The following is a 27478-nucleotide window of genomic DNA, read 5'->3' on the forward strand; positions in this document are numbered from 1 at the left end:
CCGAAGGAGTAAAATCAGCTTTGGCTGAGGTTCATGAAGGAATTTGTGGCGCTCACATGGGTGGCAGAGCCCTAGCCCACAAAATTCTAAGACTTGGGTTATATTGGCCTAAGATCCAAGAGGCTGCTATGGACTACGTTCGTCGATGTAGTAATCAAATTCATGCTACGATGATCGAAGCGCCCGGGGAAATTATGACTTCAATTCTAAATCCCATTCCCTTTGCAATGTGGGGAATTGATATCATGGGCAAATTCACCAAGGCATCAGCGGACGGGAATATCCGATAGTAGCAATTGATTACTTCACAAAATGGGTAGAAGCCGATTGCCTCGGCGACAATTACTGAGAAAAAAGTGGAGAAATTTGTGCTTGAATCAATCATATATCGCTTTGGGATTCCAAAGATAATTGTCACTGACCATGGTACTCGGTTCGACTGTCCACAATTTGAGCAATTCGTGGAACATATATGATCGAGCATCGTATGTCCTCGGTGGCATACCCCCAAAGCAATGGCCAGGTAGAGGTTACTAATCGAACGCTCTTTGGAAGGAATAAAGAAAAGACTCGAAGCTGACAAAGCTTCTTGGGTCGAAGAACTACATAATGTATTGTGGGCTTATAGAACTACGGTTCGAACACCTACGGGAGAAACTCCATTCAGAGTTGGCATATGGATCCGAAGCATTGGCACCTGTGGAGATAATGGCGGGGACGTTACGGGATCATGAGTTCGAGGAAAAAGCAAATGAACAAGGACTGCTTGATAGTCTTGATTTGTTGGACGAAGTTCGGGCAAAGGCAATAGCACGAACTCAACATTATCAAAGAAGGATAGCGTCTCATTATAATACTCGAGTGAAGAATCGTCGGTACTTAGCCGGAGATTTGGTGTTGAGAAACACCCTAGCTTCCGACCCGCGTCACCAAAGAAAGTTGGACCCTTCCTGGGAAGGACCTTATATGGTTGTGAAACTGGTCGGTTCAGGAGCTTACAGGCTGAAGAACATCGATTCCCAGAAAGAGTTGGATCGTTCGTGGAATGCTAGGCATCTCAAAAAGTTTTATCCTTGAGGATGATTTCAATTTTGTTCGCGATGTAATCATTTTCAACTCAATCAATGCAATTTTTGGCTTTCAACAAACTATCTTTTGATTGGGGGGCATCATACACCACATTCAAGAACAAGATCCAACTATAAGGCATCGGATGATCATACACCACATTCAAGAACAACATCCAACTATAAGGCATCGGATGAAAATTCGTGTGGGTCCTTCAACACTTCAACGCTTATGGAAAATCTTTCGAACTTTCTTAAGTCGGGGCATCGGATGAAAATCCGAGTGAGTTCCTTTTGCAAGGCGTCGGTTTGAAACCCGAGTGAGTTCCTTCGAGACTTATTGAATTTTTGAATTATCCTTAAGTATAAGGCATCGGTTTAAAACCCGAGTGAGTTCCTTCTCAGACTTATTGTATTTCTCCGGAAATCCTTAAGTATAAGGCATCGGTTTAAAACCCGAGTGAGTTCCTTCTCAGACTTATTGTATTTCTCCGGAAATCCTTAAGTATAAGGCATTGTTTCAGACAACTAAGACCTAATGCAACGGCGATTCAAGTGGCTAGCAAAGTTCAAAGATAAAGTAATTTCTTATTTCTTCAGAAGATCCAAAGAGGCCAGTATCAAAATAATTATAAGAGCTGGATACAATCTTTGATCAAAGAAGAAAGTCATTACAGGTGACTGTTAACAAGTTATACAAGATCGACGCGACTTTGCTAGAACAAACATATGAGTCAACCATTGGTGGGGAGTCAAGGAAAAGAAGAGAAGAAATGAGGATTACAAAAATATTTCGATATTCAGAAAATCCTCCGCAATTTCATACTCTTAGTCCAGCTTGTCCAGGAGAAGATTGGTCCTCGACCAAACTCGCATTCGGTACAAGCTCGTCATAATTGACTTCTTCCAGCGGAGAATAAACAGGAGAATCTTCCGAGATATTGCATAATATCCGGATCGGAAGGTGGAGGATCAATCTTATCCTTGGTCCAATCGGGAGGAGGAATACCCGTGTCGGTAAATACTTCAGGATGGCAAACAAGACCTGTAGGGAGTCGTATCAAAATGAGGATCTTTCCTTAATATTGATTCCCATACTTCGTTCTCACCATCCCGTGACGCCCGCAAGTTATAAGCATTCAGCATATCAACAAAAGGCTTACTGTGTAAATACTTGAAGACGCAGGCTCTGCGAACATCGGTTGGAAGGGATTCGGGCAAAGGAACGACAGCTTGCCTTTCGGGTAATGTTTCGGATCCTTTAGCTCCCGACTTTCCAACTGTTCGCTCCCGATCGCCGGATCTTCTCCGTGGCATCATCCAAGTCCGACCGAAGACGACCAATCATCGAATTCTTTTCTCCTGCCACCTCCCAAGCTAGATTCCGAAGGCGAGCAATCTCAACATCTTTAGCTTCGAGAGATTTCCCGAAGCCTAGAAACTTCATTGCTCAACCTACTGAGTCTAGTAATTGCTTCCACTTGGTTGTGGAAGTTACAAAGAAGACTCCCGCAAACAACTTTCGAGTTAGCGAGGAGCGAGAAAAGTAATTTTTCAAAATCGAGAGGATAATGAAGAAAGACTTACATCACCAATGACTTCGTAAAGACTTCATCTGGAAGTTTGGAAAGAAGCTGCGCTCTCGAAGTCATTCGAGCAGCGAGACACCATTCCAACGCTTTGTCAAACTCGTTTGACACTAATTCAGGTGAAGGATGAGAAGGATGAACTACACCAAGCAAAGGCTGAGCTTCATCACTTGTCACCCGACGGAGCTTCCTGGTGGCAAAATCCTCCAACTCAGAAGGAGAGGAGGAGGATGCCAAACAAGCACTGGAGTTAGAAATAGGAGCAGCACCTGCTGAGACCACACCTTCATCAGACGCCAACATAGTTGCCTCGAATGCCCGAAGAGTCTTCTTCGGGGGTGCACTAACAGGCTCACCAGCAGGAGTGCCGGCAGCACCATCGGCAACGGAGTGATCAAGATCTTCCTGGGAAAGACGAGCGATCACTTCGGGCAAAGACGGCGTAGGGACGGCATCACCAGAAGCTGTAGGAATCTGACATGAAGATTCACCGCCAGCAGTCGCCTTACGCTTGGAGGATTCACTAGCTGAAACCACCACATTGGCCCCAACCACCACCGACGCAACCCTTTTCTTGCAAGATTTTGCTCTAATAAAGTTCGGGCTGATCTTGGGAGCCACTATGCAAAACAACAAAAAAATCAGCCGTATCGATCTGAGAAATAAACGACAGCAACAATGGGGAAACCCTAGTTTTCTAAAGCTTCACAGCACCAACAAACTAAACCCCAAGTATAACTACTTGTGCAGTTTACTTCGGGGGGAAGAGGGGAAAGAGATGAGAAATCAAAAAACTCACTTGTTCGAAAATGGATAGAGCTGTCGTTGGAGTACGAGGAATACGAAGAAGCCGAAGGATGAAAGGTTGCTTTGGCACTTTAGCAAATCTATCTTGCGAAGTCGGGATAGATGGAGAGTACCCACGAAGGCTTTAAATAGCCTAAAGTATAAGACGACGGTTGAAGGCTAAGGACAACCGACGACCCAGATCGAAACGACGCTTCGAAATCCGCAAAAAACAAGATCAACGATCGAAGAGATGCCACATGGAAACATGTGGAAGCGAGCACCTGATGCAGAGAAACCTCCAATCGTCGCACTGCCATTAAAATAATGGATGTGTTTCCAATTCATTGGAAACAGTGAATGGTATACAAAAGCGGAAAACGTTTGAACTTCGCGAGAAGGGAAACGTGCGGACTTTGCAATAAATGAAGTAGTGGGGAAGATTAATGCATCTTCCCGAAACGCATCTTCACAATATTTCTACAAGATCATTATTCGGCGAGGAATGAAAAGTTAAGTGATAAGTTTTATCATTAATACTTTGATATTCAAGGCAATACTTCGGCAGGAGACGGGGAAATTTTGAGGCCAACATGAATAAAGAAATGTCTATTCATTAAATTGAGAGTACATCTTTACAAAAGAACAACTCCCTAAGCCTTTTCTTCATTGTTGTCCGAGGGACCCTGGTCGGGATGACTTTTCTCAGGACCATGAGAAGAGCCTTCCTCAAGAGTGGCATCGGCTGAATCCTCTACAACAACAACTTGAGACTCGGCTTGTGATTTCTCCTCTGGAAGTGCCGGCTCGTCATTCAGATATGCCTCATATTGAGGGTCAGCTGGAAAAGGATCATCTTCTCCCCGAGCCCCGGTCTGGAAGATCCATACCAACTTTCCCGAAGACCTCCCGGGTGGCATACCTCACGAAAAGGAGCAATGTCGAAGTCGGGGATCGTTCCAAGGATCTGCTCCCAAACATCGTTACGCCCCATGCGATAAGCTCCGAATGTTGTAGAAACCTAGCAATTCGGAGAAAGGTACGCTGTTCGGGTATTTCCGAATGCACTCTTTCCGAAGGTCCGGCTTTATATGCTCGGGCTTGCTAGGGATTGCCAACTTCAGATGTTCTTCGAGCTCCCTACTTTTGATTTCAAGGCTGTCACCAAACAACGTGGCAGCTGCCTTTTGCTTCCTGGCCTCGCGCTCGGCAGCAGAGACACGAATTTTCGAAGCTTCAAGAGCTTCCTTGAGGGAGATCACTTCTTCCTCATGCTTTTTCTGCAGCTCCACAGAGGCTGCGGTCAGTGGTCTATTTCGAGAATTGGCCTTGGCCAATTTCTCTTCACAATTTTGCAGCAAGGAACTGGTGCGACCAACCCGGCTCAATGCTTCCATGTGTTGATAAAAGCTCAACACAAGCATTCCCGGGAAGACGGAAGATATCGAGAAGAAGTCATAAGAAATTATGAAAACATAAGTAAGCAAGAAGACCGGTACCTTGTAGATTGACTAACAAGGGAGGTGTCATCCAGGGCTTCAAACTCCTGGAGATCGAAGGAGCAAGGCCGAGGGAGCTCCACTCTGTAGCTTTCTCGGGATCCCGAGTGACCACTGTCGGTCATCTTCAGGGTCCAATGGGGGATGAAGACTTCCTCACCATCCGTCGAAGCTTTGGATTTTTTGTTGGAGGGAGCATCAATTGTGTCATGCCTCCTCTTGGTTCGGACAGAGGAGGAGACGTTAGCCCTCTCCACCATTGGTTTCTTTCCTTTACCCGAAGCATCAGCTACAGGCCTGATATTCCTAATACCCCTGTAAGAGGGGTCGGGAGAGGGAAGAGAAGCCTCTTGATCAGTAGTCAAGACCCTGGGCGATCGTTGCTCGGCTGTCACAACGGCCCTAGCGGCCTTCACCCGCAGGCTTTCGGGGTTCGTTACGGGGAGGCACCTGCAAAGAAGAAGGACAAGAATCGAGAATTCAAGACATATCACTTCAGTCAAATCAAAGGATGATGGTTAGAAGCTCACAATAAGCCAAGCCCCAGTACTGAAGGATGGAGTTATACTCCATTTCATATCCATGTATCTCTTGATACCACGGAATGGATTTGATCTTCCTGATGGCCGCCTCGTCTTCTTTGGATAAGGGAAGGCCCCGGTTACTTTCAGACGAAGAAGTAAACCTCCTCCTGGTGGTCGGGAAGTTAAGATCTAATGGAGGCGCTCGACAGAAAAAGTATCGTTCGCGCCATCTTTGGTGATTAGAAGGGCAAGTTCCTTTGACAAGGATGTTGCCCCTCCAATCAAGTTCAGCCTTATTGCGTATGGAAAGAAAGACCCATCCGGGAGGATGGGAGATAGAAAGAACATGAAAATGTACAAAAAGAGAAAGAGATGGCATAATGCCAAGCTCAAAACACAAACCCAAGAAGCCGACGATGAGACGCCAGCTATTGGGGAGGAGCATTCCGAGACAAATGTTCCAGTGATTCAAAATTGCGGAGAATAAAGGATTAAAAAAGGGAAAGCGAACCCCGCTCTCCAGTGCATCTATGTACAGAGAAAATTCACCCGAAAGGGATGAATCAACCCTCTCATCAGGGTGGGGAGCCCTAACCTGATATGAGGAAGGAAGGTCAAAATCTTGGACAGCTGAAAGAAGGGTTTCTCCATTATAAATGGAAGGAACAGAGCCAGGCCCACCATTGGACCCGGAGGTTTGAGGCTGCCTAGAAGACTCGACAATCTTGGAAGATCCAGACTCGAGAAGGACAGGAGAAGTTTTGGTTTTTCTTTCAAAACCTTTTTGAGAAACTTCAGCGAACTCCTGCCAGAGGACGGTTAGGGTTTTGTTATCACTATCCGATCGTTCGGGAGCGGGAGAAGCAAAAGCATCATCGCTATCACCAACATGGGGTACTAAAGAAGCCCTATCGTCCGCCATTACTCGTTACAGTAAACTACAAAAAGAAAAGACCAAAGTAAACTTACTGATTCGGTGAGACGGAAGCTTGAGAGCGGGGAAGGCGCGAAGCAGACAACAAAGGTTCAAATTCCAGACAGGAAGAATGAAACCTACGAAGACAATGAACCGCTTTTAAAACTCCCGCATGAGTGTTCGGGAATCTGAACGATCGAGATTGATTCAAAATCAACGATCAAGATTCAAAGACGTTTTGAAAGTTTGAACTCACGAATCCGAAATAGGCATTCGGAAACCGTCGCTTGGATGACGTGAGCCACGACAGATCAACTGCAACGAAGATACGTGGCCTTACACTCACAACGCTCGAGGAAAAGTGACCACCGCATTAAATGTGATATGACATTTAATGAAGCACGCAGAGATCATCACCCGACGACGAACCCATTAAAAACCAAGCCCTCGGGATCGACCGAACGCTTGGTGCGGGGGGCTCGTGATATGGAGAGTTTATGATCAGACCGGGTTCATACCTGGTCCGACCCTCGACCCCGGTCGAGACGGAGAAAACCGAATCGCTCCTGAGCGAACCGGATCCAGAAGATGGCTTGCTGAAGAAGAAAGATTATTCGGCTGCAAGCGTGCCCTAATCTTACTTATGGATTAGGGTAATCACCCTGATGACAAAGAGACTCAAACTGACGGCTGCGGATAATCATCATCAAAGGGATAACTATCGCATAACCTAACGGTTATCTCAGGAGTCCTCTACTAGCCCAAACTAGTAGAAGTCTATCGCTCAACGGATCTCATTGATAAGATCCAACGACTACCCGAAGAAGGCTCGAGTGCATCCAACGAAGGAGATTCGAAGGTACACTCTATATAAACCTCAATACCATACAAGGTGAGGGGGGGATCAATCGATCAAAAAGAATACTATCTGAGACTCAGGTTCGGATACATACTGATAGATCCAAACTATCAGCATCCTGCTATCTAGGTCACCTTTCCCGTTTCTTCATTCATTAGCTCTGTGCTTCTAGCAGAGCCGTTTGTGATTAAGTTCATCAACTGACTTAGCCTTCGGAGGTGGACTCCCGACCCCAGCGGTCGGGCCACATCTGACACTTTCGTTTTGCAGGACATCACGTGGAGATCCAAGGGCTGAGCAGATTTTGGATGCATCAGGATGAACCGAGAATCGTGGGAACCACGGCTCTAATACCAATGTTGGTAATGCTCCATATATATCAATTAAATTTAATTGACAGGGGAAAGATCCTTACTTGGATTCACTTTCCTAAATAATGAAGTATATGTAGCGGAAGTGAATCTAGATCCACGTTCTCGTTCCACCACCAAAGCTCTATCGGGTGATCCCACAATCACTAGGAAAGGGAATAATTTCCACAACCCAAATGCCGTGTGGAAAGAAGATGGAAGAGTGATCTAAAGCAAAGGAAGGAAACTTCCAATCCTGCGTTTCTAGGAGAGAGGGAGAGAGAGATGGAGCCGCCTCTTTTTAGGAAGAAATCTCGTACGAATGAAATCACTCTTCCTCAAGTGATGCAGTGGTTACAAATATATAACCTATATTCTGTAACCGCCCTAATATGTGAGTTTCCAGATTTGCCCTTGGGCATCTAATTTATTAATTATATTAATAAATTCCAACAGATTTGTTTCAATTTTTTTAATTTATAGATTATGAAACTTATGTTACAGAATTACTGTGACTCTTTAGCTGCTTGAATTCAATTTCTAAATTGTGTACAAACTTATCTAGACTTCTCTCAAATTCCTTGCTCGAGAAAAGCTTGTTAATGATGGCTAGGGTTTTTGAGTATGTAGTTCAGTCACATGTAGAGTCCTTGCTAGTGTTAGTCACAACTATTTTGCATCTAAATTATGTGGTGTAGAGAACATGACTCTAGTGCACAGGTTAAAGTTACATACACTCTAGGATGTCAAAAGACTTGTGTGGAGCCTCATTGTTTCATGCAGAAAGTCTGGTCTCCATCATAGTTTATCAATCAATATATGTAGAATTATCATTCATGTTAAATAACTTGTGGAAAAATGTATGTTAAAAAAGAAAAATATTTCCACCTAACCTTACCTCTTGTACATATAAGAGACGAGTCTTTCAGATGAATCTCACTACCCCTCAAATTAGGGTACCATTTATATATATATATATATATATCTTGTGTTCCCAATCACAGACAATGAATATTGATTGTTTTATCAAGTTAATATCAATCTTTGGTTGCCAAGAAAATAAATGAAAAGAAAACCTAAGACCAAGAAGACTAGAAGAAAGGAAAGTTGTTAAATAGTCTGACCAATTATGTGCTAGAATCTACAAGCAAAGAGATTCTCTATTGCACACTTCCATCGAGGACTAGCGTCTACACAACACGTACAATAAGAGTACCACCATTGCATATACCAAAGACCACATCAAATCTACATCAAATTTCAAACTAGTCATTTTTTTTTCTAAAGCGTCATTTTCATTAAAGCAAAAGGAAAAAGAAAATATAGCAACAATACAATATAGTTCAAAGATGGAACCACACACTCAATCCTGCAACAATAGTTGCCCCCAATAAACCCTTCCTCACCGGTTCCCACTCACATGTGATAATAGCAAGATTGCTAGAATCTGAATCTAGGATGACAATAGGCATAAAAATCCAGCTCTCTTACAATTGTTACTATCCAGAGGTTATTAATAGATGAACTCCCAATCATGGTGGAAATTTTTGCCAAGAAATCTGCGGCTGTGCTAATAAAGAATTGTAATAAATTCCCAAATTCTCAAAGAAATCTTTAACAATGCATGCTAATAATTTTGGGAACGGATGCACAACCACGAATAACACAAGCAAAACACACTCACAACCACAAGGAATTTAGTGTGGTTCAAAAAGATTGCCTACGTACACTCAAGAGAAAAAGAGATTCTACGTACTATTTCCTAAAAATGTCACCACTCTTACACCTCACATAATACCACCCTTTGCTTGCCCTCCATCTCCTCCAAGGATGGATACATTCTATTTTATCCTAGAATGACTATTTGTAGGGAAACCCACAACCCAAGCCCTCATATCATTACAATTACAGCCGTATAAGTAATTGACCCAAAACCCTATTCGAGTTATAAATACAACCAAATAATTATATAGACACCCAAACCCTACAAATAAAAATGTCATTGCAAATCCTTTGATTGCTACTTATAAACTATGAGATTTAGGAAAGAGATAGAGAGACCCAGGGATCGAAGCTCCGGAAATGATGTAGACTCATCACACTAATATTAATGTCAGAGGGTCCAAGGGCTTTTAGCTTCATGGTTGTTATGAGCATCAAGGAAATTACCAATGATTCTAGGGCCCCATGTGTAGTCACACACAAATGTAAGCAGCAACGAGTTCTCCAGCAATGTAAGTCCCATGCGTGAAAATCAATCCGCCATGAACATGATTAAAGTGAATTAGCACAGAGCATATTGCCACTAGAAATTACAAATATCTAGAACAAGTAGTATGCTATGCATTCATTAATACTATTCCCAAATAGAGAGAATGAGCAATCAATCTGAGCCAAGAAAAAGTACCTACAAACAATTCTCGAAGATAATAGAAACATCCAAAACGTCTCACTACAAGAAAAAGGGCCTACGGCGGCATTTTGAAAGCTGTCGTAAGTCTAAAAGTGTTGCTACAAATCTTTCCCGGCATTTCAAAAATGCCGCAAAAAACGCCGGCAAAAGCACTACCGTATTGTTACCGCGGCACTAAATGCAAACATTAGGAATGGTGCCTTACGACAACACATTTACCGGCGATTTCTAAAAATGCCATTAAAAATGATTTAGTGCAGCATTTCCTAAACATCGCCGTAGGCTGTTTTTGCTGGCGTTTTCTGAAAACGCCATAAAAAGTTATTTATTGCTATAGGCTATTTTTTCCGGCATTTTCTAAAAACGCCGTTAAAAGTTATTTATTGCGGTGTTTATGAAACGCCGCTGTAGGCTACTTTTGCCAGCGTTTTCTACAAAGATCGTTAAAAGTTATTTATTCTGGAGTCTAGGAAACACTGCCGAAGACTTTAGCATTATTTTTTGCCGGTAGATTTTATAACTGCCGTTATTATGTTTTTATGTTTATTACCGGCATTTTTAATAAATGCCGTCATATGTTACCTATGCTGGCATTTGTAAAATGCTGGGATAAGTTTTTTTAATTAAAAAAATTTGGTTCCAAAAAGCCAAATTCAATTTACAAATGAAATCCAATTCCATCAATCCAAATTCAATTTTACAAATGTATCCACTTTCAATAATACATAAACTAACAATCCAAATGTTTCCAATGCCAACAAACTGGAATACATTTCTTGATCAAAGTTCAACAATCCCCTGTTAAATGATACGAAGTTCCTCACATTCTCCAGGAGGAAGAATCTTGGCCTGAAGTAGTTAGCAAAGGACAAGAATGCCAATGTCATCTCCCATTGTACTTTACTCCAAGTGCCCTGATTGAACCTGTTCCTTCCAGAAAACCCCTGCAAAAGAAGAGCGGGAAAAGAAAAAAAAAAGAGCCTTGATTAAAAACAATAACAAGTTAAATAAACATTATTGGTCCTAGACAACATGGTCAAGTGGGGAAAGGGTACACAAACTTGACATGGAGGACCTCTATTGATGAAGTCCACCTGACCAGGTAGAGGCAAATTATTGATCTCATCACCTAGTTGTTTAGACAACTCCGCAGCCTCAGAAGTTGAGATGCACTCATCTATATCTCCGCATCTTTCCATTATGGCCCTGCATTGCAACCTATTTTCATGTTGAATCAACAAATGGAATTGAAACATAACTATCTAGAAACTAATGCACATAATTAGAAGAAAAAGAAAATAAGGATGCAAACAATGGTTTATTCCTATTTCCAACAATTTAGCAAGCAACCAATAAAAGAGGACTAAAGATTGAAAAAAAAAATCAAGCACCTTAGAATGACATTGCAATTGTTAATCAATGTTAAAGCTTCTGGGTGGTTGAGACAGAATGCCTCTCCAGCAAGATCTTCATACTCGATGGCCCATTTGGTTACCGAAACCCCTAAAATTATTAAAACCAACATGATCATTCAGCAAGCATCCCAACAAAAACTCACCAAGAAGTTTTTGGTGGAAAATAAAGAGATCAAAATTGAAGGTTACCAGATTTCTCTAGTCCCACGGACAAGCTACCACAACCAGCAAAAATATCTAGAGTGGCTAAGTGACTTTTCTAAGATGCATCTACTTGTTTGTCAAGGACACCAGGAGCACTTTCTCCTTCTTTGCTCTTACCTTTTCTCTTTCTGGATGTAGATTCCTCAACCTTTGAGGAGTCTAGTCTAATATTAGTTGGCAACTGTCCACAAAGATAAATATCATCAAATCAACAGGAACATGCTAATTTGACCATAGAAAAAACAAAACACAGACTTTCCATCAACTACTTCAATATAGTTCAAAATGAGTTTGTATGCCAAATCTAATGAAGGGTTAGTACCAACTAAAGAATTGTATTGTTGAGACAAGTTAGCAACAGATGAATTACCCGCTTGACAGCTCCTGTATTAGGTTTGTATAAATGTTCACAAAAGAATATATGTACAAAGATAGCAAGGCCATGTGAAGGAGGTACATCTATCTTTCTTCTAACTTCGCACCTCCCTTCTATCACCTCAACAAGCAATGTAAGCTTCAGTTCACTGTAGTAGACCTGGTGTTGAAATGCACAGAACACAACAGAGTCACAATTATCATCTGATGCAAGAAATCTAATAGAGAAAATCTGAAAATATTTGTGCCTAAGATCTCAGAAACAAAGAAGACAGGAATCTTACTTCTCTATTGTCAGAATTGTAAGCTTTTTTTGGCGATGCATCCTTTGGTCTGAAGAATCTCCTGACTTTGACTTTGGCTGATTTTGGGTCAGATTTTTTGGATATGTTTGGGACATCAAACTCAAGCAGCTGGCATATAACATAAGCTTTTAAGCCAACACTTCTCCCACCCTTGAAAGTTCCCTGGTCCTCTACATTGTTCCCAAAGTGATGAAGGTTTACATATACAAAATCATGAATTTTGTATTGTAATACCCCTAGATTTTACTAAGGGTATTTTGGTCAATTTTCATAAAATAATCATTTATTATATTTTTTTAGGTATATATGTTATTTTGTTTTATAGTAATTACCATTTGTTTAGAAAGTAATAATAATTTTGATAAATTAATTATTTAATGAAAATAAAGAAACCAAATCACAATTGAATTAATCGTTTTTTCTATTATTCAATTTGTAATACTTAAATAAACTCAAATATTAAGTTAATAATTATAACATCAGTTAAGTATTTATTATTATTATTTTAATAAATCTTAACTCTTTCAATACTTTATAATCAAGTAAAGAAATCAAAATATGCTAAGAGTTAAAATATAATGTAAAAAATTAATTTATGTATATTAAAAATAGTTAATCCCTTAAGAATTTATCATACATTAAGTTTTATTAATTTACTTAATTGTTATTATAAATTCTTGCATATAAATAGGGGGAGGGATTCACCATACGGGGGAGAATTTTTCCAAAGAAGAGAGAGAGAGAGAGAGAGAGAGAGAGAGAGAGAGAGAGATTTCATTTCTCTCTAAAATCAATAAGAATTTCTAAATTTCTTTTGATTTTAAACTGAATCCGTTCACTATAATCGTTTGTCCTAGTTTGTGTTTTATTGGACTGCTCAAAACATTGCAATATTTTGATATTAAATCTATCGTGAAGGCAAGTGAGAATCCTTCATGTATATCCACTTGTTTGAATAATTGTGTATTTGTTATGTATTGCAAATGATAATCTTACACTATATCTAAATGTTTGATATGTTGTCTTTTATTTGATATAAATTGCAAGTAATAATTCTTCATATTATCTATAGTTTAAAATATGGTGTTTTATCTTGATATATATTGCAGGTGAGGATCCTTTATGCATACTAACTTGAATCATTGTATCATTTGATCTATATTGCAAATCCTGCGTTATATTTATATGTTTGATTTATTGTCTTTTATAAATTTATATGAATATCAAGATTTAGCATTGCATTGCATATTGCATTATAAGAAGAAGACATTAACTTTTCCATTTATCATGGTTCGATAGATAATTGGATGGGTTGATAGGGCTGCGTAACGCGCGCAGACCACGTAACGGCGTGGATCAATCTTCATCCTTTCCTATTGGGAAACCCATGATAACACTGGAGGGATCAACACACATATCAGGGTTGTATAACGCATGTAGGCCATGTAACGGCATGGGATATGATGTGTTGAATCCCAAATGGAACAATACGAATGTCAAGGCTATATAACGCGTGCAGGCCATGTAACGGCATGGGGCATCGTATTGTTTCCAAATAAGATAAATAATCATTTTGTGCATTAGCATTATTGCATTATTATTTCATTTCATTGTATTTCTTGTATTATTTCGATACATTATTTCAAACATGTCGATATCTTGCTGGATTTGATCTTGCTAAGTTTTTCGAAACTTACCCAATATTTTTCTCCAGATGGTGAATGTGTAGGGCGTATTTGATAAGCATGCATTTACCATTATTTATTTGATTTAATTCCCCATACTTATTTAATTGATGAGAGCTAATTTAGTATTTTTGTGTATTTTTCAGGAATAAGGTGATTTTGGATATTAGAGATAATATGGAGTAAAGTTGGCAAATATATTAGATATTGGTGGATTTTAAATCATAGCATTCAATCTTGCTACTGCTACCCAAGATATCATGAAAAGTGAGATCTTAGCCAAATTGGAAACAGGTGGAGTTCTAAGGAACAAAATTGGTAATAAATCTGAAAATCGGGTAAACAGACCTACCTTCAGTATTTTGGGCATATCTCTCTTATATGAGCTTGGATTTCGGTGATTCAAGATGCTATGGAACGATATTGAAAATATCTACAACTTTTCAGTTTTGAGTTTTCCCAAAATCCGAAAAATTAAAGATGAACTATAGGGAGAGAGAGAGAGAGAGAGAGAGAGAGAGATGTGGTCTTCCTCTTCAGCAATGAGAGAGATGAGAGCCGCATTCGCCGTCTTCTTTTGTCTGTGGCTGGCTTCTCTTTTATGTCTCCCGTACACAATGAATCTCGCATAAATTTGAAGAATTGGGTCGTGATACAGAAGAAGTCCATATTGCTGATAAACCTCATTCATATATTATTTGTTAAGGACATAAAATATGTTTTTTATCTATATTTAAATAATTATGTAATTGGTGATGAAATGTTTTATTTGATAAATGTAATAGTCGAACCCTTTATTTTGGATATTTTAGAATAATAGAAACGTTCAATGTATTACAATTTAAAAATAGACTTCCGCTGCTTAAATATTCTAAATACTTTGAGTTTGATGTTATAAAATTTCTGGTCTATTCTATCACAACTGCTTTACTATCTAAGGAAAACCGATCCTTGGGTTAAGTATCGACCTAACTTCCCATATTGGGAATCGGGCATTACAGAGTAGTATCAGAGCAAAAACCTTCGGCTCGATTGAACCTAGAAAACGTAAAACTATAGAATCAAGAAGAAAAAAAATATAAATCTTAGACTAGTTAAAATTTGAGTCATTTATACACTTAGGACTTTTTGAGTTAAAAGGATTTTTTTTTTTTTGGTTAAATTCTTTATTGCAAATATGTTGTATTTGTAAATAAATGTTGATTTATGCTATATTTTCATGTATCTCTACCATGAAATTTATTTTATTGATAATTTATTTTCCTAAGTCTTTAGTAGTATTGTTTTATTAAAAGATATGAAGTACCTTCTGAGTGGCATTAGTATTTTGATTAAATGGCACGAATGGACACTGGAAGAAATAGAATCACTCCTCCAAGAGGAAGCACTGATGTCGGAGAACCCGTTACACAATACCAAATATGTAGCACCGGGGGAAAGTAATACCTCATTACCACCACCCCCTTTAACACCTGATGTTTCTCCCAATGATTTCATGAGAGCTTTTACTCAGTTCATAACCTTCATGCAACAACAAGTTTCGGGTAGCAATGGAAGTCATTTTGCATATAGGGCAAGGTAAAATGAGATTCACGCTACTAAATGTGATGATCAAGGCATAGTTCTTGAAAGATTTAAAAAGCTTGGGCCACCCAACTTCAAGGGGTTCGCTTCTAATGATCTTTGGCCTGCTAGGTGGATCCAAGAGATGGAGAAAATTTTTACTGCCTTGAATTCCACCGACTCTCAAAAGGTTGAGTGTGCCACATTTATGCTTCAAGAGGGAGCACATAATTGGTGGATGACACAAAAGCAAATCTTAGAAGCTTCTAACCCCACCATTACGTGGACAAATTTTGTAGCTGCCTTTTATAAGTGTTACTTTCCCAAAGTGCGAAGGTAGCAAAGGAAACAAAATTCTTACACCTAGTTCAGGGGTTTGACTCAGTGTTGAACTATAGGAAGAAATTTGAAGATTTAAGTATGTTTGCACCTGAACAAGTCAACACGGAAGATAAGAAGATAAAGAGATTTTTAGGAGGCTTGAACATTGCATTGAAAGCTCCAATCTCAATTGCTAGTTATTCATCCTATGCAGAATTATTAGAGAAAGCTTTGACTCTAGAGGAGAATTTATGGGGCTCTTCGATCAACACTCCATGTGTAAAAGTTCATTGGAATAACCATGGGATTTTCGAGTCGTCATGGGAATTAGAGGAAGACGTACGAACTAGATATCCTCACCTCTTTATCAATCCAGGCAATGGAGACGTATGACTTAGTCATGTAAGTGACTTAACACTTCTAGTAGATATATGTGAATTAGTTTTATTATTATTTCTTATCTACTCTGAAATTTCGAAGACAAAATTTTTTTTTAAGGAGAGGGGACTGTAATACCCCTAGATTTTACTAAGGGTATTTTGGTCAAATTCAATAAAATAATCATTTCTTTTTTTTTTTTAGGTATATATGTTATTTTGTTTTACAGTAATTACCATTTGTTTAGAAAGTAATAATAATTTTGATAAATTAATTATTTAATGAAAATAAAGAAACCAAATCACAATTGAATTAATCGTTTTTTTCTATTTTTCAATTTGTAATACTTAAATAAACTCAAATATTAAGTTAATAATTATAACATCAGTTAAGTATTTATTATTATTAGTTTAATAAATCTTAACTCTTTCAATACTTTATAATCAAGTAAAGAAATCAAAATACGCTAAGAGTTAAAATATAATGTAATAAATTAATTTATGTATATTAAAAATAGTTAATCCCTTAAGAATTTATCATACATTAAGTTTTATTAATTTACTTAATTGTTATTATAAATTCTTGCATATAAATAGGGGGAGGAATTCACCATACGGGGGAGAATTTTTCCAAAGAAGAGAGAGAGAGAGAGAGAGAGAGAGAGAGAGAGAGAGAGAGAGAGAGAGAGAGAGAGAGAGAGAGAGAGAGAGAGAGAGAGAGAGAGAGAGAGAGAGAGAGAGAGAGAGAGAGAGAGAGAGAGAGAGAGAGATTTCATTTCTCTCTAAAATCAATAAGAATTTCTAAATTTCTTTTGATTTTAAACTGAATCCGTTCACTGTACTCGTTTGTCCTAGTTTGTGTTTTATTGGACTGCTCAAAACATTGCAATATTTTGATATTGAATCTATCGTGATGGCAAGTGAGAATCCTTTATGTATATCCACTTGTTTGAAATTTTATCTTTGTTACCTTTTCTTAATAATGAAAAACAGTTTGAGAGAGTTGAGTCAACCCCTAGAACTACTAGTCCAAGAACCAGAAATAAATAGACCTACTCCTCAATTGAATCAAAACTCCAATCCGAACTCCGAGAATAATTGTGTATTTGATATGTATTGCAAATGATAATCTTACACTATATCTAAATGTTTGATATGTTGTCTTTTATTTGATATAAATTGCAAGTAATAATTCTTCATATTATCTATAGTTTAAAATATGGTGTTTTATCTTGATATATATTGCAGGTGAGAATCCTTTATGCATACTAACTTGAATCATTATCATTTTGATCTATATTGCAAATCCTGCGTTATATCTATATGTTTGATTTAGTGTCTTTTATAAATTTATATGAATATCAAGATTTAGCATTGCATTGCATATTGCATTATAAGAAGAAGACATTAACTTTTCCATTTATCATGGTCCGATAGAGAATTGGATGAATTGATAGGGCTGTGTAACGCGCGCAGGCCACGTAACGGCGTGGATCAATCTTCATCCTTTCCTATTGGGAAAACCCATGATAACACTGGAGGGATCAACACACAAATCAGGGTTGTATTACGCATGCAGGCCATGTAATGGCATGGAGTATGATGTGTTGAATCCCAAATGGAACAATACAAATGTCAAGGCTGTATAACACGTGCAGACCATGTAACGGCATGAGGCATCGTATTGTTTTCAAATAAGATAAATAATCAATTTGTGCATTAGCTTTATTGCATTATTATTTCATTTCATTGTATTTCTTGTATTATTTCGATACATTATTTCAAACATGTCGATATCTTGCTGGATTTGACCCTGCTAAGTTTTTCGAAACTTACTCAATATTTTTCTCAAGATGGTGAATGTGTAGGGCATGACTTTGGAGAATTGGGTCGTGATACAGAAGAAGTCCATATTGCTGATAAACCTCGTTCATATATTATTTGTTAAGGACATAAAATATGTTTTTTTATCTATATTTAAATAATTATGTAATTGGTGATGAAATGTTTTATTTGATAAATGTAATAGTTAAACCCTTTATTTTGGATATTTTAGAATAATGGAAACGTTTAGTGTATTACAATTTAAAAATAGACTTCCGCTGCTTAAATATTCTAAATACTTTGAATTTGATGTTATAAAATTTCTGATCTATTTTATCACGACTGGTTCACTACCTAAGGAAAACCGATTCTTAAGTATCAACCTAACTTCCCATATTGGGAATCGGGGCGTTACATGTACTGAAACACCTTGTATGTAAATGTGCTCTTTACTACAAAGATTTCATTCTCCCTTTCAGTTTCCTTTATAGCTTTCTGAGTGTTGATGGAAATCAACTTTCATATTATTTCTATGAAAAATCATGTCCACAAGTTTAGACCATTGTGAAGACAGCACTTGCACCAATCTTTCTTGAAATCCAACTTCACCTGCTGCTTTGTTGAGGTTAATGTTCCATGACTGCCAAGTCCATGTATCTCTCTCTCTCTTTTTCACTCTGCATATAACTAAGTAATTATGTTCTCTAATTAATCAAAAATCTCTTCAGGGTTGTGATGCTTCCATTCTTCTTGAATCAGTTAATGGGGAAATGCTATCACAAATGGCTTCTAGTAAGACTTTTGGAATTCGAAAAACAGAGACAATTGCAGCAGTAAAATCAATGGTTGAACCAGAATGTCCTGGGCAAGTTTCTTGTGTAGACACTCTTGTGTTGGCAGCTAGAGAGGCTGTTTCTGTTTCTGGAGGTCCAATTATAAGAGTTCTTCTGGGTAGAAGAGACTCCACTACAATGAGTTATAAACTTGCTGAAGCCTCTCTTCCCCCACCAAGCACCAGAGTTGATACCATGCTTCATCTTTTTGCCATCAAAGGGATGAACCTTGAAGAATATGTTGCCATTTTGGGTAATCAGAGCACTTAAATTAAAATTTTTCATAGTTGTTTGCACTCTAACCTTGGGTTTCTGTTCTTGCAGGTGCACATACACTGGGGATTAGTCATTGTTTGAGTATTGTACTCTACAAAATATATGGGTAACATTTCCTCTGAATCATCAACGTCCAGAAAAACAGCACTCGCAACTGCAATTACTTCTCCACGAATAATTGCCTGCCTGTAAAGAGGCTCACTAGAACATGTTGTTCCAACTGGCCCACCACCCCACTCAATTTGCTTGATCTTGGACTTAATATTTAGTTTGGCTGAATGAAGGAGCTTTTGGAGTCACCTTTTCAGGAACTGATACTTTCTCTTCTTCCACCTCTTCATCGTAATGTGTGTGGTTTGTTTCTATGGATGTAACAAACAGAAGACATGCAAAATGAGATATAGTGAAATAAACAGAAAACCATGTGTTTATGCTTACATTTTATTAGATAGCTGTCCAATGTTGAATCAATGACTGTGTTTCCATATTACAACAAGATTGGCAGTATAAAAACAAATCACCAAGTTTCATATGCCACAAATGCATAAGCGATTCGGATTGAACAACTAGAAAGGGATAAAATTCACACCTAATATATAATATGCCAAAGATATTAAAAATACTCAAATTTCCAGAGTCTAAGCAAAAATGGCTATTCTAAATGTTGTCCTTCAAGCCTAAGTCATGCATAATTTTTCTAAGGGCCTTCAGGGGCTAGGTTTTGGGCCAATGGTAGGCACAGTAGGGAGGGTGATTCCCTTAAAAGCTAATTAAATTTTGGTGGACAGAATGGGACAACACCATACTTGCAGGTGTTAGGCAGTTGGAACTTATAGTGTAGGACTTTACAAAAGACTAGGACTAGTATGGGGTTTGTATTGGTCTGCTGTGAGGGGGATTGATTGCTGGGTTTGGGGAAAAATCTAATGGCCAACAACGCTAATAAACTAGGGTTCAAATGTGTAGTTGTAAACAGTAAACCAGAAGGGGAAAAGGAAGAGGGAAGAGAGAAGGATGGAATGAGGACTGTCTATGTGGTCAAGTTACTCAACCCTAACCCAACTTCAGCAGCTTGGATATGACTCACCAAGGAGCGTTACTTGGATATTTGTTCACCAAGTCAGTCTGGATATTACACAAAACTAGTCCCACAATGGAGAAAGCGGCATCAACAGCAGCTCTGGCAAATGGGAATAATTCTAATATTTGTTTGTCCTTTACCCGACCATGATAGGGGTTGAATAGAGCAATGACGGCATTTCTTCTTTGAAATGCCGCTAAAAAAGTGATACATTACCGGATCGATAGCTACATGTTGCCATACAACGGCATTTTTGAAGAAACGCCACTATATGTCAATATACTATAGCGTTTTCGAAAACGCCGCTATATCCTTATCCAAAGTGCAGTTGTAGGCCCATTTTCTTGTAGTGTCCACACATGAATTGAGAAAACAGTAGGAGTGTCCATGAGATCAACCAACATCAAGCATTCACACTATCATTCTACCATTTTTGTTAGGGACATTTATTGTCGCCCCCAATACTATAGCTTAATTACTAATCAAACCCTGTTCTTAGTGATATTACTATTGCTCTCCTCTCTTCTAATGGTGTTATGTGGCTGTTAATGTTGGAAAAAATGTAGGTGTCGATTAGTCTTTGTAAGAATTAAAAAGTCAGAAGACGATACTATCCTAATTTGTGAAAACCATAATGAATAGAGATTTTTTCATGGAGCCCGCTTAAGTGGGTAAAATTCCAAACTGCCCACTTTTACTATTTCACTTTTTGCAAAATTCCAAGTTACCCATTGTTTATTATTCAAAGTTTGACCGTTAGTTTTTTTAATATATGGTTCATCTGACTAAAATACCCCTCTACTAGTCAAATTACTAAAATGCCCTTTAACTCACTTAAATGACCAAACCCCTCCTTTCACCCACCTTCTTCCAATGCCTCACTAGAAACCCCACCACCCCTCCCCTGCTATCATTGCCCCTCTCCTATCATTGTCGGAAGCCGAACCAGCGTTTCTTTGGTCATGGCAACCATGTATTCAAGTTTCCTCTCTCAAAACGATTCAAAGCCACACCATCGCCGGCAACCATGAAGAATGAGTGCTGGAAATGCAGTTCGACAAAAAGTTCCTGATGTATTAACTGAGCTGGAGAAGTTTCAAACCAGGTTTGTTGATGCTAGAAGAAAAGCTGCCAAATCTAGTGATTCGGAGGTAAGGTGTAACAACAAGGATTTCAACTTCGAACTATTTCAGTGTGATTTGATGTTAAATGGGTGGTTTTGATTTTGATTTTTTGTTCTAAATTGCCACCCTAAAAAATGTGGTGTGGTTCTTCAAGAGTCAGGTCTTCAAAGAGAAGCCAGAATGTTAGCCATTGTCTCCATAAGATCATTCTCAAATCTAGAGAATCAACGGCTATGAAAACCTGCCTGAAATTGATTCCAGTTACCAAAAAGCCCACCAGTTCACCAGGTACAAAGAAGCTTAAGGATATAGTTGCTTCCAAGAGACAAGCTGCAAAAGAGAAAATTGGATCCTGCTCGTCTAACAGAAGTTACAGCCTAGATCGTAAAGAATACTAGAACCCGTCACCCCTAATACCTTCGGCGGTTTTGGAAATGCAGAGAGATTTACATGGCCCAATAACTAGAATTTATGGCACAATGTTTCCCTAATTTTTTTTTTTTTTTTGGGGGGGGGGGGGGCAAAGAGATAACCTGAGCATAGAACAAGGATGAAGAAAGAAGGAAAAAAAACTTACCTTGATCCATTCACCGCCGGTTTTGATGATCCATTAGGGTTTTGATTCTTTTTGTTTTAGGGTTTTGAACCAGCAATGATGAGTGATTTCCAGCAAGGGGAGGTGGGGGCGATGGCCGCCAACAAGGGAAGGGGTGGTGGTCACCAGCGGTGGTGGGGTTTCCGGAGAAGTATAGGAATAAGATGGGTGAAGGGAGAATCCCTTCACTCACCTAGGGGTTGTGTCACATAAGTCAGTGAGGGCATTTTAGTAATTCTTGAGTTTCCAGTTTCAGAAGTTGCAAAGCAAAAATGTTGATGATTCCAAGCATTTGTGGGGGTAGAGAAGAAGCCTGAGGTTAAGACCATCAAGATCTCTGGCTAGAAGTTTAGTCCTCATTGCTGATAAATATGCTTATCTCTGATGTTTTTGGTTTGTGCTTTTGTACAAGTATAGGACTGTGAGTCCTTTGGAGAAATAGTGTTTTCAACCCTCTAAATTTCTCATTCCACGTCATTCTATTGATATTTTCTTTTCTTTTGAAAAGTCGCCCACCTACACCATTAGAAGAGTATAGAACTGTTGATCATGAAGAAAGCCGACAGTATTTCCCTTTGTCATCTCAAGGTTGTTGACAAGAAGAGGAGCGGAAACTGTACTTCTTTTAAGAGAGGGAGGAAAATAAAGTTCTACGGCCAGGTTTTCCCATAATTAACTAAAAGTAGTACTGTAATTTAATAGAAGGGTAAATAAGCAAAGAGCAAATTTTAGGGTTATTTTGGGGTAAAAAAACATAAAAGCCATATCATTAGTTAACTGACGGTGCTTAATAATGGGGGGCATTAGTAATTATTGACAAAATTAAAGGTTGGTTTAGTAACTTCAAAATATAAAAGGGATAAAGGTAGTAATTGAGTTATAATATAGGGACGCGATAGTAATTATCTATTTTTATTATGTTCAAAGGATGACATGCAAAAGAGTCCTAGAAAATTAATAAAGGAAAAACTGAAGCTATTTGATCAATTGGTCTCTTCAATCCTGTAAAACCTGTAAGAAATGACTAAAATAGGTTCTGTATCTACAGTCCTAATTAAAGTACTTATTTTCTTTATCATTTGGTTGTTTAATGGGAAAGCCTACGTCAGGCTCTTCATTCTCATCTAATTGTGGTTTAAATCTTGAAGCTTTTTAATCTTTCATAAGGCTTCACCTAAAAGAAAGAAACGACAAGTTCCATCTCAGGTGCTGCTTTTTCCAATTTCTTCCTCACTGTTTGAATTGCGACAGCCCTAAAATGTCCATGGTTACTTCGACTCTGTCTCTCATTAAAATGACTATCTATAACAAGGAGAAGCAACCAAGTGAGGGTTTTCTTTATCATTTCCCTGAGCAACCTATTTCACCAAGCTCAGCTTTGTCTCACAAGACCAGGGAATTGCCAGGTAGAACAGAAGAGGCAAGCAACCCAGTAAGGGTATTATCATTTTCTTGACCAGCCTGTGTTCTTTAGAACAAGGAAAGGAGTATAAACCATTCCCGCTTTCTCTTCTTTACTCATGAGAGAAATCTACATTTCTATAGGCCCTATTCATTCAAAAATCTATCGAATAGATCCCCATGATTTACTTCTAACACTAATACATCTGCATGTCCTACGAGTACACAAAACCCTAGAAAACTTAAAGCAAGGGGAAAAAAATAAAAAGAAAAAAGAAGAAAAGAAAAGCACCAATCAGCAAAAGCTCTATTTTCTGAAGCCAATCCGGTTACCGTGTGGAAGAATAAAATGAAAAATACTTTATCAAGAAAAAATAAATAAAATAAAAAATAAAAAAAAAAAATAAAAAAATAATCAAAAAAAAAGATAATCAAAACTTTCTATCCAGGTACTTCTTCAGTATCAGAACTGTTGGTTCCTCAGTTACTCCAGGAGCTTTTCAAAAAGATCTAAAAGGAAAAGGGAAAAAGGTAATAAATATTAGGTTAGCCTTTCCACTCATTTTGTATATCTCTTAAGACAAATAGAGAAAGAGAAAAAATATCGAACATGAGTGCACCAATCGCCTCATGCGAATGTATGCTTTGTCAAGCTGAAGTAGGCTCACTCCTTCCCTGTGATCATGAGCAGTGATCGGAAATTTTTCTTAAAAGAAATTTGGAATAATTGAAGTAGAGCTAGCATTAGATCCTTCGATCAGTAATACCCTTACTGCTACGAATACTACTATCACTACTACCCACATGTTTTATTGCTGATAGTATATCTGTATTGATGTTGCTATATCCTAGTATTTTCTAGATCTATGTTTACTAGGATCGACTTTTGCTTTGTCATTATACTAGAACTTCGAATATAGCATTGAGAGCTATTAGTGCTTGCTGCAATTAGTGCTTGCTGTCTATTATTATTAATTTGTATACCTGCTACCGCCTTTGACTATCACTATATTTACTAGAATCGATTTCAACTCTATAACTCTTCTGGTAAATATAATTCCTTTTTTGGGTCTATGGTTCATCAGGGAGAACTTGTAAACACCTCAACAACATCATCACGGTAGCTTTTATCTATAATTTAAATATACCACTAGGGAGAGTCGAACCCTGAACTCTTCATCAAAAGGCGTAGGTCATTGCCATCAGGCCAAGTCTTTGGTGGTACTGGTAAATATAATTCTTTCTTGAGAATTATCACTATTCTGCCCTATTGTTTCTAAAAAATAGGAGTTTGGATTGGGACAGAGATTGACGTCCAGCTCTATTTGGGTCTAACTGTACTTATGACCACCAAAGTACCTACTGAAACCACTGCACCCTCTCTTTTATCTAAACAACTCATTATTCACATCACATAGATTAAGCCTATGACAGCACCAACTATCTCCTATGAGCCCAGGCTGTTCGGATTTATATTTTGGCTAAAGGTAAACTATCCTTCATTGAGCCTGACCCCCATCTATTAAAGATAAGAACTATATATGATGCTTGTATAGAGATAAAAGCACTAATTATGATATGGTATTAGGGACTAGAATTTGGGTTAGTGGAGTGCATTGGGTTTGAGAAGAAGAGAGAGGAGAGAAAGATGACACCAGGATTGTACATGGTTTGGTTGAGTAATACAACCTAAGTCCACAGGAGAGTTTGATATGTTTTCCACTATATTTAAATGAAGTGCTACATGATCTTTATAGAGAATTTGTAGGACCAGAGTCCTTGTTCTTTACTTGTCTAGGACTAGTAGTTGTGCTCTTGTGGAGTCCTTGTGTTACAAGTCTTGTAGAGTTTGGGTTTGCATGCAGTATAGCTAAGAGTTTGAGATTACCTACAATATTGGCCAGAGTTCCACAGAATTATGATCAGCTTCAAATATTGGTTTGTATATGGTAGAGTCCTTGTCACCTTCACGCACTTCAGAGTTGGTGGGGGCTAGGGTTTTGCAAGCCATAGGCTTCTAAGAGGAAACCCTAGTCACATAAGCTTGAGGAAGAGTGGTGGCTAGGGTTTGGGCAGAATTTCCAAAGATATCTTGAACACGCAACCTCAAACTCAAGGGTGGTGAAGTGACCTTGAGGTTGGGTAGTTGACGTACTGCTGAAGCATTGATAAGAGGGAGGTTTCATGAAGATGTCAACATGTTGATCTTTTGTACATAAGAAACGAACATGAAGATCCCTTTAGCAACTTTATCACGGACAAAATGAAGATCAATTTCAACATGCTTGGTTTGAGAATGGAAAACTAGGTTTACTATAAGGCACGTGGCACTAACATTGTCACACCACAGAGCCGAAGCATCAGGTAGAAAATATAGAGTTCCTATAAGAGATTGGATCCAAGTTCAGCCACAACATTAATTGGGGCTCTCTATTCAGACTCAATGCTTGAACGAGCAATTGATGCCTGTTTTCTTGAGCTCCAGGACACAATATTACATCCTAGAAAGATAGCACAACCTCACGGTAGACTTAAATATCAACAATTCAATAATAATATCATTAAATATAAAATTATCATTACCAAATAGTAATGTAGACATCAATGTGATCAAATGACTGAGATAGTGATGCCAAACAACCAATTTATCAATGACTTGGATTAGGGGTGTTAAAGTGTCAAGTCGAGTCAGGCTAGCCTTGCTAGAGACTGAAATTGAAAACCAACCCTAACCTGACCCTAATAGTGCCCAACCCAACCCGACCTGCCTTGATTAACCTTGATAGGGTTGGGTTGGCCCTGAATTATCCTAACCTTGACGCTAAGTTTTATTTTTGAAGGATTAAATTAATTAATATTAACTTTTTTCTAATTCCTAATTGTGGAAACATATTTAAAAATTTAGGGTTAGAGGAAAAAAAAAGGGATAACATTCCATTAGGTAAAAGTGAACATCCGACCTCTTCGTTGAGTGGTGTTGGTCATACCAATTGAGCAACCCTACTCTGGTATTAAATGTAAGTATAATTTTAACTAAATTAAACTACGGGTCGGGCTAGGCTGGTTTGGCTCGAGGGTAAACTCGAGTCTGGACCCAACCCTATTAAGGTTGATTATTATGTAACCTAAGCCCACTCTTTAGGTTGAAAAAATTGGGCTTGGATCGGGCCGGGCTTAGGCCAAATTTGGGCTGGTCCAGGTCAATAGGGTTCTATTGACACCCCTAACTTGGACTTGTACATGCTTTCAAGCTTTGCCCAAAATTCCTCTAGATCCACATGATATAACTGGATCGACTATTTGCTAGACTCCTAAACTCTTGCCGCTTGTTCTCCTTCGTCATCTTTGGCGTTTCTAATTTTTTTCAGAGAGCCTTAACAGTCCCCTCCTGCATAAAAATATTCTTTATCAATTGTTGCAACAAGGTGAAATCATTATAACCATTGAAAAGTTTTATGGAGAAATTTGAACTCTTAAATGTCATCCTAATTACTTGATTTGTGTCTTTTATACTTGTCATCAACCTAAATTTACATGTCTGCTGATCTCCATATGATTCATAAGATAAATAATGAGGGAATGTAATCTCCGCAATCCGTTACTCCGACTTAGTCTGGAACACCCAAAGACCTTAGAAACAACTAACCTTGTACCAGAAACCTTGACACAAAATCTTGTGAAAAATAATTTGTACAAAACAGATCTAATAAAAACAAAAAAGAAATTTCTTTTTGTTTTACTTCCCCACCGAATTTTTTTCTCGGCTCCACCTTCATGTTCCCACTTTCTTAAAACTATGGTTGCTCTTTTAAAGAGTAATCACTACCTCTCCTTTCTATTTCACGATCTTAGGTTGTCTTGCTCCTGGACGATCTAGGACATCCTACAATTGTATAAGAAAAGGAAAAATACAATTTCATGATCTCTAACACCTAAGAATCATACATTTGATTTATACCTCAAAACCTTCTTCGATCTCCTTGCACCAATCCTCTGCTTCTTGGATCTTCGCATATATCTGATGACAATCCACTATACCTTGCTCTAATTTCTCTTGTTGGGAATGGATGCACAACCACAAAGAATACAAACAAAA

At 38.4% G+C, this 27478-nt stretch overlaps 1 pseudogene; it reads left to right on the forward strand.

Annotated features, from left to right (window-relative positions):
* The first annotated feature begins 16749 nt into the window (after positions 1–16749).
* On the forward strand, positions 16750–19291 carry LOC149009285 (peroxidase 29-like; annotated as a pseudogene).
* The last annotated feature ends 8187 nt before the right edge of the window (positions 19292–27478 follow it).

This window comes from Hakea prostrata, chromosome 7 (assembly GCF_041222555.1).
Source record: "Hakea prostrata isolate BN-2017 chromosome 7, UWA_Hpros_2, whole genome shotgun sequence".
Lineage (NCBI taxonomy): Eukaryota > Viridiplantae > Streptophyta > Magnoliopsida > Proteales > Proteaceae > Hakea > Hakea prostrata.